Below are 15082 nucleotides of genomic sequence, written 5' to 3'. Positions count from 1 at the left end.
CCGGTCAGCTCTTCCCTCTCCTTTCCAGGACAGCCTCCTCCCCTCTGCCAGGTCCCCATCAATCGCCTGAGGGGAGGGGGGGAGAAAGAAAGATGAGTTCCTAAGCACGGGGAGGACTAACTTCAGTTAGAGAGTTACACGTGTAAACTCCTTAACAGCCAAAACTAGGCCGGCGAGTCCCAGCAGTAAAAGCCATCACGAGGCCAGCACTGGGCGGAGGGCAGGGCAGGCAAGGTCTGTACAAGGATCATAGGTCAGTGTAAGGTTCGTGGACCCTTGTTGCTGTGGCTGGTTGGAGACTGCTCACAGCTTCACCTATACCAGCTCTTTGCTCCTTGGGTTGAGCCCTCGGCTTCCCGGGCCCAGCAGGTCTTGGGCACGAGTCTCTTAGGAGTTGGTAAGAGCATTGGTCCCACTAGGGTCAGAGGCAGGCGGAGGTTGAGGATGGTAAAGGTCCAGGCTGAGAAACATGGTATCAGGTGGCAAGAATGGTCAGAGTACAAGGCTAAGGTCAAATCTGATAGTCAGTCCAAGGGCAGGCATAGAAGACATTGGGAAGGACAGAGACAAGGGACTGGAAAGTCAAGGCAGGCTGGGCTGGGAGAGATGAGGCAGACTGGGCTTGGGGAGATGAGGCAGACTGGGCTTGGGGAGATGCAGGCTGGACTTGGATCAGGAACGCAGGATCAGGAGCACAGGCATCAACTCATTCCACAGGATGCAGATGTCCAGTTGCTGAGGCATCAGTTGTTGCACGGCTGGGTTTACATACCCAGCCGTATGATATCATCTCCTGGCAACAGCAGAAGAGGCTCCCACCACAGGAACCTCTTAAAGGTAGGTGCGCATGGAAGCCCAGAGTCATAAAAGTGGCTGGGTCCCCGCCGCGAAGAGAGGAACTTCATCAGCGGGTCCCAGGGCGAGTGTGCTGGCTCACAGGGACATCCCGTGAGCCGGCAAAAGTAACAGTACCACCCTCTTAATTCCCCTCCTCAAAGTCCAAGGCTTCAGCTTGAAGGGAAATTGACAGTGGAACTCTTACCAGAAGGGAAGGCCTAGAGATTACTTGCTGGAGTTCTCCTCCAGCCCATAATGTTCCCTGGCATGAGATATTCCAATTTGTTGTATTGTCTTCATGAGTCCAAGATTTCCTGCCCCTCGAATTGTGAATCTTCTTGGTAGAGATTTCTGTGGACTTGGGAGGTCATTGAGAGGGCCAGGAGAGTACTATCAGCTTCCGTAAAGACACGTGGAACACATGAAATGAGTTAATAATATGTCACCAATACAATCTGCAGTAGAATGGGAAAGATACCTATGAAGTGAGGTGCCAGGTGGAAAGATGGGATGCATGGACGTAGATGTCGTGTGCCTAACCACACTAGATCTCCTGCTTTGATTTGAGATGCTGGTCAACATCGGGTGCCTGGGTGCTTCTTGGCTTGGGTGGCAGCCTGAGGGATTAATTAGCACATTTGTATCCAGAGGTTCTGGGGGGTTTTCATGGTTAAGCAGGCTGCGGGGCAGACCACAATGAGAGACAGAGGTAGGGGCACCCATGGATGTTTACTGGAATGGCGAGGGCCCAGTGGCACTACTCGCATGGTTGTTATGCAAAAACTCTGCCCAGGGAAGAAGAGTGGCCCAGTCATCTTTCCTTTTCTTACCGTACAATTGAAGGAAGGTTTTGAGAACTTGGTTGATCCTCTTGGTCTGCCCATTGCCCTGAGGATGGTAGGCTGTGGGGAAGTCTAAGGTGATGCAAATTTTTGTCACGGAGTCTTCCAGTAGTGTGCCATGAGTTGGATGCCCCTGTCAGACAGAATGTGAGAAGGTAATCCAAGTAATTTGAAGACATGCTGGAAGAATAGATGGGCCAACTCAGGAGCCAAAGGTTATCCAGGGAGAGGTACAAAATGTGCCATCTTAAAAACTCTGTCCACTATGGTCCATATCACAATGGAGCCGTGTGAGAGTGAGAAATCCACAGTGAGGTCTGTGGATATGCGGGGGCTGGCAACGGCTGTAACAAGCCCCAGAGTCGGGCATGAACAGATTTGTACTGTGCAGAACTAAGGCAGGAATCAATGTAGTTTTTCACGTCCTTCCTTACTCGAGGCCACCAGTAGTGGCATTGGAGGAGGTCAAGAGTTCAGGATACTCCGGGATGTCCTCCAATGCTAGAGACATGCACCCACTTTAGCACTCTTTCCCAGAGCCTCTTAGGCACAACCATTTTTCCAGTTTGGATAGAAATAGTAGAAGCAAAAATGATTTGTGCAGGATTGATGATGTGTCGGGGAATCTCTGTTACATTTTCCATTAAAAAAGAACAAGCGAGCATATCTGCCCATAGGTTCTTCACTGCTGGTTGGTAGCAGAGCTCAAAATCAAACCAACAAAAGTAGAGAGACCAGCGGGCCTGCCTGGGATTGAATTGCTGAGCTTGCTGTAGATACTTCAGGTTCTTATGGTCCATGTAGATTGTGATCCGGTGCTTGGCACCCTCTAGGAGGTGTCACCATTCTTCCAACGCCAATTTTACTGCCAGGAATTCATGATCCCCAATCGTGTAGTTTCTTTCTGCCGGGGAAAACTTCCTAGAGAAATAGATCCCTTTGGTTTTGTGTTGACTGAGGACAGCCCCTACACTGAGAGAAGAAGCATCTACCTTCACAATGAAGGGGACAGTCAGGGTTTGGATGTCTCAGGCAAGGACCTTGAGAGACAGTGTTTTTAGTTCTTGGAAGGTGTCAATGGATTCCTGAGACCAGTTCTGGGTGTCTGCTCTTTTTTTAGGTCAAGGCCATGAATGGGGCTGTGAGGAATGAACTGATTATAGTACTTGGCAAATCCTAGGAAGCACTGTAGGGCCTGGAGGCCAACCAGCCAGATACAATTCAGGATGGCTTTCTGTTTTGCTGTGTCTATTAGGAGGCAGGTGCAAAAAATGATATAGTCCAGGAAGGGAACATGCTCTTGCTCAAAAAGACATTTCTCAAGATTTGCATAGATGGTGCTCCCCTAGTTGTTAAAGTACTTGTTTCACATGTTCTCAGTGAGATGCCAAGGACTGTGAATAGATGAGGATATCATCTAAGTAGATCACGATGTAGGAATAAAGAAGATCCCAGAAAACTTTGTTAACCATGTTTTGAAAAACGGCCGAGGCGTTGCAGAGCCTGAAGGGCATAACAAAGTATTCATAGTGTCCATCACAGGTATTGAAGGCTGTTTTCCACTCATCCCCTTGTTTGATACAAATAAGATTATAATATCCTCTTAAGTCTAGCTCGGTGAAGATTGTAGCATCCTGCATGCGCTCGAACAATTCTGTGATGAGGACAATGGGTAATGATTTTTCTTAGTAATGTCATTAAGGCCTCCTTCATTTTTGGCTACAAAGAAGAAGCTCAGGGAGAAGAGAAGGGACAGATTAACCCCCTGGCCAGATTTTCTTTAATGTATTCACTCATGGCCTTGGTTTCCGGTGGGGACAATGGGTAGATCCTTCCTCATGGGGATATTTTATCAGGGAGGAACTTGATGCCACAGTATTAGGGACAGTAAGGTCTCTGCTCACTGTTTGGAGAATACATCTATATAGTCTGCATATTGTGGGGGGAGTCCAGGCATAGCATCCATCCTGGCTAGACAAACTGGGTATTGAACGGAAGTCATGCAGGTGGCAGAACAGGACAGACTCCATTGGACTATTTCCAGAGAGGTCTAGTTGATTATTGACTTGTGCTGCTGAAGCCAGGGTAGGCTCAAAATAATGGGACATAATTGTTTCAGAGTGAAGAAGCCTTGTATATAGAAACATGGAATATCATCTCCATGAGCTGGCCAGGAAGGGAATCCCCATAGATGGAGGAAATGGACATGGGTTGCTTCAGAGGTGTGGTAGGAATCTGTATTGGTGGACAAGGGCTTGGCCTATAAAATTCCCTCCAGATATGAAATCAAGAAAGGCCTCCATGTGTAACTGAGTTTTCCCTGTGAAGATCATGACAGGGACAAGTAATTGAGGGAAGGAAGTCATATGGCCCAGGGTTGTCTCCCTGCTTCTCTGGACAGTTGGACACCATGTGCCCCCGGCCTCCTCTGGAGAGAGTTTACTTCTGCCCAGTTGCAAGGGTTCCTTAGCCGTTTGAGCATATAGAATAGGTGCTGGAGACAAGGGCCATTGGACGCGTGGCACTAAGGATATTGGTCGCGGAGTTGATTTGTTCTCTCTAGCCCTTTCCTTTCAATATATCTAGCCAGAGAAATTAAGGCATTCAGTGAGGTAAAGATGACTCGTCCTTGATCCTTCCTGACAGCCTTTGCAGGAATATGGCCATGAGGCTGTACTCTCCCCAACGGAGTTCTGAGGCCAGGGTGTGGAACTCGATAGCATACTCGCCTAGGGTGCGCATCCCTGGTGGATCCGCAGCAGATGAGCAGCGAGGGAAGAGGTCCATCTGGGTTCTTTGAAAACTAGCTTTGCTGGTGAAAGTCCAGAAGACTTTGGAGCAAGGGGTCCTCCCATTACATGTGAGAGAAGCCCAGGCTAAAGCCGTCCCACCAAGCAGAGAAATAATATAGAGAACCTTGGAGTGATCTGTTGGGAACAGACTGGACTATAATTCAAAATGCATATGGCACTGGTTGATAAAACCTCAACACTCCTTGGAATCGCCCATGTAGCAGGGTAGCACCATAAGCTGGGGCATTGGTCTGGATACAGAGGCAGCCTTAGTAGGAGATATAGCCACTGAAGAAGGAGCTGGCACAGGTGTCAAGGTGTCCATACGGTGTGCCAGCTTTTCCAAGTCTGCAGTGACCTAGTTCAGCATGCTTTGTTGTTCCTGAACTCATTTGGCCAAGCCTGGAATGGCCTGGAGTGAGGTTACGACTGTAGGGTCCATGTCCTCAGCAAACTTTATGGTTTGTGGATCCTTGTTACTGTAGGGAGGTTGGGTCAACCTATAGGGAAGGCCCTATAGATCCTCCCCAACAGCTGGTGGGACTAGGTTGGTTGGAGACTGGTCAGGAGCTTAACCTATACTAGCCCCTTTCCCTTTGGGTTGAGCCCTCGGGTTCTGGGTGCCAGTAGGTCTTAGGCACAATTCTCCCAGGAGTTGGTAAGTATGTAGATCCCGGTAAAGGCTAGGATCAGAGTCAGACAGCAGTTGAGAATAGTCAGGGTACAGGCTAAGGTCAGAGGCAGGTAGCAGTTGAGGATGGTCAAGGTCCAGGCTGAGGTTAATGACAGTTGTCTGGCTAGGATGGTCAGAGTTTAGGCTGAGGTCAATGGCAGGTGGCTAGCAAGAATGGTCAGCATTCAGGCTAAGGTCAAATCCAGTAGGTGCGAGGGCAGGCATGGAAGACATTGGGAAGGACAGAGACAAGGGTCTAGAAGGACGAGGCAGGCTGTACTGGAGAGATGAGGCAGAAGAGTTCTTCCCGCGAAGCCTTTAAAGGTAGGCACGCATGCCTAGGGGAAGGCCAGAGTCAGCATGGTGGTGGTGTCCCCACCGTGAAGAGATGAACTTTATCGGCAGGCCCCGGGGTGAGTTTGCCAAGTGCAACATCCCTGCCACCTCCAAAGAAAACATGGGAGGTTTCCTTTCAGTATTAGTTTGTAGGTCCCTGGGTACAGGGGTCTGCAAGCTCCCCTGGGGGTTTTACATTTTCCAAACTTAAAACAATACACCCCCTAGATCTGCCTGAAATATCTGCTAATATTACTGTGATCCCACTAAATAGAAAAGGTGGCACTCGGACAGAATAACATATGTATATGTAACGCCCCTGCCTTGACCGCCCGGTGTCTCTGATGGTGCTCTCATTCTTGGGGAAGAAGGTGTTGGTGGGTGAGATTTCCCTCCCTTCACCCCAGGAAAAACAAATGGGACTGTGAACAAGGCTGGCAGTATGTACAAATATATACAGGTTTATTAGACTATATGAATATATACATTTCTACATGACTATGTAGATCACTAATAGGATATGATAAGTAGTCTTAGGCCATGCAACTATATACATTTCTAAACGTTAGCAAGAATATTTAATATTTGGCTATTTGGGGTGTTGGCCCCCACGGTGCACTATCGTTTAATCAAGTATTGATTTACTCCCCTTTTTTCTCCCCATGTGAAAAGATACAACTGGGCCGGTGGGCAGTGCTGGTCAGGGGTGGAGGGGGAAGATCCATTACGTTTAAATCACTGCCGTCTCCAATGTGCCACTTCCAGTCTCTTGACAGGTCTGTGCCCTCTTTAGGGGACCTGACTCCGCCTCCTGGCCTGCCACTGGGTTCACACCCTCCTGGGGGACCAAACTCCGCCTCCCCATCCACCACTGGAGTCCACGCACTCCTGATCCAATTCCCCCTCCAGATCTGCCACTGTCCTTAGGCTTTTCTTTCTCACTAGGAGGGTTTTCAGCTCCACTAGGCTCACAGCTTGCTTATCACTCAGTGACTCAGGCTCTCAGCAGTCTCAGCTTCCCATGAGTCAAGCTCAGCTAAGCTCATGGTGAGTCATTCACTGTGACTCAGCCTGGAGGGATCACCTTCTGGTCAACCTAAAGGGCAAGAGCCAGACAGGACTATAGAAAGAGAATATGTGCAAGCTCTACTATCCTGTCTGTTATCTGAGTACTCGGTACTAGGGATGTGAATCGTTTTTTGACGATTTAAAATATCGTCCGATATATTTTAAATCGTCAAAAAATCGTTAGGGCCACGATACAATACCAATTCCCCCGATTTATCGTTAAAAAATCGTAAATCGGGGGAAGGGGGAGGGCAGGAAAACCGGCACACTAAAACCCCCTAAAACCCACCCCGACCCTTTAAATTAAATCCCCCACCCTCCCGAACCCCCCCCCCCCAAATGCTTTAAATTACCTGGGGATCCGGCGGTGGTCCAGAACGGCGGCGGTCCGGAATGGCCCCCTCAATAGGATCGTGTTGTCTTCAGCCGGCGCCATTTTTCAAAATGGCCGGCGCAAAATGGCGGCGGCCATAGACCAAAACGATTCGACGGAGGAGGTCGTTCCGGACCCCCGCTCGACTTTTGGCAAGTCTTGTGGGGGTCAGGAGGCCCCCCCAAGCTGGCTAAAATTTTCCTGGGAGTCCAGCGGGGTTCCGGGAGCGATTTCTTGCCGCGAATCGTTTTCGTACGGAAAATGGCGCCGGCAGGAGATCGAGTGCAGGAGGTCGTTCAGCGGGGGTTCCGGACCGCCGCTGAACGACCTCCTGCAGTCGATCTCCTGCCGGCGCCATTTTCCGTACGAAAACGATTCGCGGCAAGAAATCGCTCCCGGAACCCCGCTGGACTCCCAGGAAAATTTTGGCCAGCTTGTGGGGGCCTCCTGACCCCCACAAGACTTGCCAAAAGTCGAGCGGGGGTCCGGAACGACCTCCTCCGTCGAATCGTTTTGGTCTATGGCCGCCGCCATTTTGCGCCGGCCATTTTGAAAAATGGCGCCGGCTGAAGACAACACGATCCTATTTAGGGGGCCGTTCCGGACCGCCGCCGTTCTGGACCACCGCCGGATCCCCAGGTAATTTAAAGCATTTGGGGGGGGGTTCGGGAGGGTGGGGGATTTAATTTAAAGGGTCGGGGTGGGTTTTAGGGGGGTTTAGTGTGCCGGCTCACGATTTTAACGATTTTTCACGATAGTTTACACACCCAAACGGCAACAATACGATTCCCTCCCCCTCCCAGCCAAAATCGATCGTTAAGACGATCGAGGACACGATTCACATCTCTACTCGGTACCTAAGGCTTCAGACTCCCCTTGTTACTCAGGGTCAGAAGGTTTGCTTCCTAGGACTGTTTTTCAGTACATTTCTCTCACAAATCCATCTCTCAGTCAGAATTCTGCAATGTTGTCATCCTTTGGTGTTAAAGTGATGTTTCAATGCAAATTACCAGCAGTAGTCGAGGGGGCTGTGACATGCAAATCCCTTTCGTGAGTCTCTGACTCGTCTGTTCAATTGCCATTTGAGCACCTTCTGGAAACGTTTTCAATCTAATTCTGGTTTTCCCGGGCTGGCACCTCATGTTCCAGAGCTGCATTGTCCTCTTTTCTTTTTCTCTGCTGCAGTTCACTTAAATGGTAGCCTGCTCTTTACCCCTCTCCCTTGGGAGGGGAGGGTTTCATATACTAGTAGAGGAGCTGGCAGAAATGACAAGGTAAAATGTGAGAAACCACTCGCCTTTTCCTCCTCTTTCCCTCTCTCCCTGCTCCAGCAGCAGGAAGAAGCTTCTTGACACTGCCTACGAGGGCCTGGCCTCCCTGCAAGCTATACCAGTCCCCTGTGGTTGCCTGCATGCCAACTGCACAAATCAGGTTCCTCAGCATTGATGTATGTTCGACCAGTGGGGCCTGGCCTCTCCATTATCCACACAACACAGGCCCCCAATTGTCAATGATTCCTTTATGCCCCAATTGTCAATGATTCCTTTATGCCAGCAGAGCCCGGGATCCCCACCAGCTACATAGAAATATAGAGATGACGGCAGAAAAGGACCAAATGGTCCATCCAGTCTGCCCAATAAGCTTGTGGTAGTATCTGCTGTACCGTGTAGGTTACCTCATGCTTATCTGTTGCCCAGACCATAAAAGTCAGGGCTCTCATTGGTTGGTGTTTGAATCCAATTCCCCTTTAACCCCGTGCTTATCAGTTTCCCACACGAGCCTTCATTGATTGCTGTTGAATCCAATTCCCTGTTATGCATTGCTGTTGAAGCAGAGAGCATTGTTTGAGTTGCATCAAAATATCAGTCTTATTGGTTAAGGGTAGTAAACGCCGCATCAGCAAGCTACCCCCATACTTGTTTTCCCAGACCATAAAAGTCAGGGATCACAGTTGATGAATGAATCCAATTCCCCTTTTCCCCCTGCCGTTGAGACAGAAAGCAATGATGGAGTTGCATCAACAGTATCAAGGCTTATTGGTTAAGGGTACATAAGAACATAAGAAATTGCCATGCTGGGTCAGACCAAGGGTCCATCAAGCCCAGGATCCTGTTTCCAACAGAGGCCAATCCAGGCCACAAGAACCTGGCAATTACCCAAACACTAAGAAGATCCCATGCTACTGATGCAATTAATAGCAGTGGCTATTCCCTAAGTCAACTTGATTAATAGCCATTAATGGACTTCTCCTCCAAGAACTTATCCAATCCTTTTTTGAACCCAGCTACACTAACTGCACTAACCACATCCTCTGGCAACAAATTCCAGAGTTTAATTGTGCATTGAGTGAAGAAGAACTTTCTCTGATTAGTTTTAAATGTGCCACATGCTAACTTCATGGAGTGCCCCCTAGTCCTTCTATTATCCGAAAGAGTAAATAACCGATTCACATCTACCCGTTCTAGACCTCTCATGATCTTAAAGACCTCTATCATATCCCTCCTCAGCCATCTCTTCTCCAAGCTGAAAAGTCCTAACCTCTTCAGCCTTTCCTCATAGGGGAGCTGTTCCATCCCCTTTTAAGCTGGAGCATAGCCAGAACTGAAGTTTTGGAGAGACCCAAGGTTAACATGGGTGAGCCCTCTGGCAAGCTACCCCCTGTCCATCCTGCTCCTCTCCCCCTTAGCCCATCCTATGTGGGTCTTCACAGCAGTGGCTGCAAAAGCCTTTTGATTTATGGCAACCCTCTGTATCTGTCTCTTCACCGTCTCCCTGGCTAGTCTCTGTCCTTTCTTACTCTTGCTCTGCGGTTAAGGCAATAACTTTATATAAGGGTTAATCTCTTAGGCTGCTGAAAAGAAATGATAGAAATAGGCTTCCATGCGGCCCAGGCATTCTTGAACTTTGAAAGTGCCTAGAGGAGGGAGGATAAATAATTACCTGCCAAAAGTAAAGAAAGGCTTGATGGCCTCAGACTTTTACAGCTCCGGCCCAAGGGCAGTGGTGTTTCCTCCTTCAAGTTAGCCTCCCAGGTGCCTCCTGACCCGCTGACTCCCGCACCTCAGAGGGGACCCTGACCCTGCTTCCTGTGGGAGGGGTCCATCTCTGGCTGAGCCTCTGCCCACACCACACAAACAAATGAATCATCGAGTTTGTCTGTCCCTAGTTTGTACAAAACAAGTTTTTCCATGGCGTCAGATTTCACGCTCGGCATGGGGACTGCGCGGTGATAATTTATTTCTTTGATAAAAAACATAACCTGAAAGTGCAGGCTCAGCAGTGAGAGAGAGTTTTGTCCTCTTCCCCCTGACTCCCTCATGCCTTTCACCTTTCCAGCTCCCCCTCACCATCCCTTTCATTCCTCCATTGCCTCTCTTTCCCTCCACCTTCTCTGTCACTCTTCATTTCCCAGCTATCCACTGCTCTCTCTTTCCCCACTGTCTCTCCCCTACACTTTTACGCCTCCTTTTTTTTCTGTCCTCCACTGTGCCTTCCCCTTCCTTAATGTTTTCCTATTATGGCCTCCCCCCTTCTACTTTTCCGCCTCCAGTGCCTCGTTTCTTTCCTGCTGCTCCTCCTCTCACCGCCTCTTATCCTCCATCTCCCAGTCTGTTCCTCCCCCTTCAACCTTTCCTTTTCCTCTAGCACCTCCCCGTCTCCCCTCTCTGTTACGATTTCACCTGCTACGCAGCCTCATCATACCCTGACTATGACGCCTCCCTACCTGCAGGGGTCTGCCTGCCGCTCCTTTCCATGCTATCCATGTCAGCTCCTCACAGCTCAGCCAATTCAGCCTGCGGTGCAGCCTCCAGTCCTTGGCAAACCTTGTCTCCAGCCGTGCCAAGTACCTCCCCCTTGTCTGCACCACACCCAAGCCTCAGCCCTACATAACCCTGCCTGTTTCCTGCTTCGATGTCTTTACAACAAGTCTGTCTTGGCTCCTTGCCCTAACCCCTTGACTTGCCTTGTGGCTATCCGGCCTTATTGCTCCTTGCCTTGCTTTGCCTCCTGGCCATCCGGTCTTATCACTCCTTGCCTTGCCTTGTAGCCTTCCTAGGCCTTTTCTAGCTCTGTGGCCTATCCAGGCCTCCTTAGCCCAGTTTGTCTTCAGGTCTTTGTGTTCTGTGTTCCTCGATCTGTGTGTCCTGTCATTGTCAGCCCTGTCCTTGTTTTGTCTTGCCTACATTCAAACCTCAGTTCAACTGCTTGCCCACACTCAAGCTCCAGTTCCAGTCCTTGCCTGCACTCAAGATCCTGTCCCGGTCATTGTCTGCATTCAAGATCCAGCTCCAGTCCTTACCAGCAGTCTACACCAGTATCAGCTCCTAGCCAGCACTCACCAAGATGTACCAGTGCCGCAGCCAAGTCCTACTGGCCCCCAGAGCCCAAGGGCTCAACCTGCGGTGGAAGACTGGTCTTAGTGCTGTCCTGCCCTCTTATGGCTCTCCCTGGATGGTGTTCCCTTAGTCCAGTCCAGCCAACTGCATCACATGCACCCCAACCATATTTTAAAAAGCGTCCAGTTACGAGCGTAAATGCTGCAGTGCGCATATCTTACAACTTGTCAAAAAGGGGCGGGATGTGGGCCTGGGCGTGGCCTGGACAAGAGATGTGCACATAAAGACGTATGTGCCCAGGCTTGCTCTGAAGTCCCCTGTTGGGTAACTTTACTTGTGCTATGGATGGTGTGTAAGTTATAAAAAGAAAAGGGTCTGGGATAACTGGGAGGAGTGCAGGCCATCAGACAGGCTGGTAACTGGGTGAACTGGTGGATGAACTGGTAAACTGGTAATGGCGCTGGCACGCACCCCTGTTAAAATCCCCCGACTTACGTGGTAGAAGAGGATTTGCTTGTCCATGCATGCACCCCCTTAATCTTTGGTGCACATGTGAGCGTGACCAGGCTATTTCATAACACGCGCGCATACACGCGTTCATATTATAAAATAGCCGTGTCCGAGGTCACGTGATGTGGTGAGCCTGGGCGGCAGGGAAACCCGGAGCTCCGAGTGCCTGTACTCCATCAGCGCGAATCCTTCTCTTAATTGAGACCCGCAACGCACAGAAACAGGAGGACAGTAAGTCTGTATGTCCATAATTCGATATATGAGCAAAACTCCACCACCGATGGCAGCGAGAGCAGGAAAAAAAGAAAGAGAAAAACCGTGCGGCCCCGATTCCAAAATGGCCGCCGCGAGCGAACCCGGCGGGGACTCCCCGACTACGGGGCTTTCCCTGCCTGCGATCGAAAGAGTTATCAAAGTGGCCCTTGATGAAAATTTAGAGGGGTAAAAACACAACTGGGAGAGGTCCAGACTGCCCTGGCCGAGTTATTTATTTATTTTTTTATTTATTTAAGTTTTTTATATACCGGCATTCAAGACTGGTAGTCCCATCATGCTGGTTCACATAGAACAGGAGTGCAAATTAAACTTAAACTTAAACAATAGTGCGGAAAAAGCAGTTACATGTAACAGGGATACAAGAACTTGGCGTAGGAAAGAAAAGAAAAGAACAAACCAGATAAATTACATATGGCTAAATAACTTTGTTAGAGGTAGATAACAGTGAAATAGAAGATGATTGGTTTTGATTGTTAGGAGTTAAATCAAGTTAGCGTTAGGAAATGCCTGAATGAACAGCCAGTACTAACCACAGTTAGTACCCCGCATCGACCATGCTGAAGGGAGAATCTCGGTCCTGGAGGATGATGCACTTAGGGCTGAAACTAAGACTGAAAAGCAAGGGAAATTAATTAACCAACTTCTGGAGAAGGTAGATGACCTAGAAAATAGGGAGCGGAGGGCTAATTTAAGATTTCTAGGATTCCCTGAAGATTTGGAAGAAAGAAGCTTAGGGAGATTACTGGAGCAGTGGCTCCCGGAGGCACTGGATTTACCAGACCTTAAAGGTGTTTTCAAAGTAGAAAGAGCACACAGATTGGGGGCAAAAAGGCCCGAGGCATCCAGACCACGCCTGGTTATTGCTAAAATACTCAGTTTTGCACATAAGACTGAAATATGGAGGGCATACCGTCGCAAACAAACTCTCCTGCATGATAAGCATACCATCCGCATCTTCCAAGACTATTCAGTGAGAGTGTCTGAGCTACGCAAAGGGTTTTCCCCAGTTTGCTCTCAGCTTTACCAAAGGCACATCAAATTTGCTCTCCAATACCCTGCTAAACTCAGGGTCTGGTATGAAGATAAACAACACATTTTTCAGACCCCCGACTTAGCCTCTGAATTCATGGCTTCCCTACCAGCTCTTTAACCATTGAATTCAGCCTGCACAAACCAGCTTGTGAGGAGGCCTGCTTAGAGTTTTCACTCCTTCATGTTTAAGCAGAGCCTGCCGATCCTATACACCATGGCGACAGACACCAGACTATCTGAGCACCAGCAGGGTCACGGTTTTAATTCCCAGCTCTGTGATGTGGAACTGGGTATCTGACCTGCTCGCAACCATTTTTTTTATTATATTTTTTATTAGTTCTCTTCATGTTTGTTGCACTAGTCAGCTAACGTTCAGTGGACGACAGTGATATCACTCAACCGGGACTCCTCCCAAGCAAATAAATGGTCTTCCTGTTTTTTCTTCTTTTTCTTTTTGCTCTCTGGCCACAGAGATCCAGGGACCTCAATTATTCATGTCATCCGTTGCTCTTTATGGAGATACAGCACTTGTACACAAATCAAATGACCTCTATGCCTCTACGACTGAGGCTTTTCTATTCCTGGACTCTAGAGATTGGGGGTTTTTTTTTTGGGGGGGGGGGGAGGGGGAAGTCTAACTTCCTTTGTTCTATGTTTGAACGTATCAGTATCACCTGCCACCGGTTTATCCTCACAAGAGGGTATTTCATCACCTGTCCACGTAGTGATCTCCAGCCAATGTCACTGATGCAGGACCTTCCTACCGTTCTCACGGGCACCTGCTGGTTGAGAGAGGGGGGGCTCGGCTGGGAAGCCCCACCTCAAATTTTCATTTGGCCTCATGGTTCTTGTCTCCAGATTATTTTCTTTTTTTTCATGCCACCATGAATAAGCTTATATCTTGGAACGTTAACGGCCTCGGCTCGCCTCTCAAATGGAAAAAAGTTTTAAACCACCTTAAACATCTGCATGCCGATATCGCAGGAATTCAAAAAACCCATCTTACCTCCGAGGAGAGCCAAAAACTTTGCCGCGATTGGGTTAGCTCGTGTATATACTCAGCAGCAGTAAACAGGAAAGCTGGAGTTGCGATTCTGATCAGTAAAACAGCAAACTTCCAAGTTGTTAAAAACATTGCAGACCCTAATGGGCGATTCATCTTAGTTACGGGTCATTGGAATGCTATACCAGTCACAATTTGTAATATCTACGCCCCAAATGAATACTCGCACAGTTTTTTTCACCATGATATGTAATCTACTTCTTACACATACTTTTGGTCAGATTTTCCTCTTAGGGGATTTTAACTATGTACATGATGTTACCATAGATCACAATCCCCCGCAAAGCCGAACCACAACTACGACCAGGAAGGGGATAGCATATATCTGTCGGCGTCTCCATCTACTAGACGTCTGGCGTGTACTCCATCCTGCAGAAAAGGACTTCACTCACGTTTCTCGGTCCCATATGTCCTTATCGCAGATTGACTATATCCTTATATCGCAATCCATCTTCTTTCGAATTCAACACGCAACTATCGAAACACAGGCCATTTCGGACCACTCCCCAATCTCTATAACTTTGGCTTCAAAACTGCCTACTTTAGCGGAGAGAACTTGGAGATTTCCAAATTATCTCAAAGATGACAATAAGTTTCGAGAATTTCTACAAGGGAAATGGAAGGAGTATGCAGTGAACAATCAGCAACATCTATCAGACCCTCACCTCTTTTGGGAAGCTGGCAAGGCGGTCTTAAGAGGAGATATCATCTCTTATGTTTATGAACGTAACAAACACCTCCATAAGAATATCATAGAGCTCGAACACAGACTAGCGCAATGCAAACAAAGGCTGATTCAAACACCTTCCTAGCATCACCGGAAAGACTACTATCATGTCTTGGGAAGTCTTAACACTCTCTTACACACTAGGGTGCAATCTTTCCTTCTGAAAGGGGAACAACAGCTTTTTCAATTCGGAAACAAAACGGGCAAATTAATGGC

Source organism: Rhinatrema bivittatum, chromosome 5 (assembly GCF_901001135.1).
Source record: "Rhinatrema bivittatum chromosome 5, aRhiBiv1.1, whole genome shotgun sequence".
Taxonomy (NCBI): Eukaryota; Metazoa; Chordata; class Amphibia; order Gymnophiona; family Rhinatrematidae; genus Rhinatrema; species Rhinatrema bivittatum.
Note: the sequence above shows the minus strand (reverse complement) of the source record.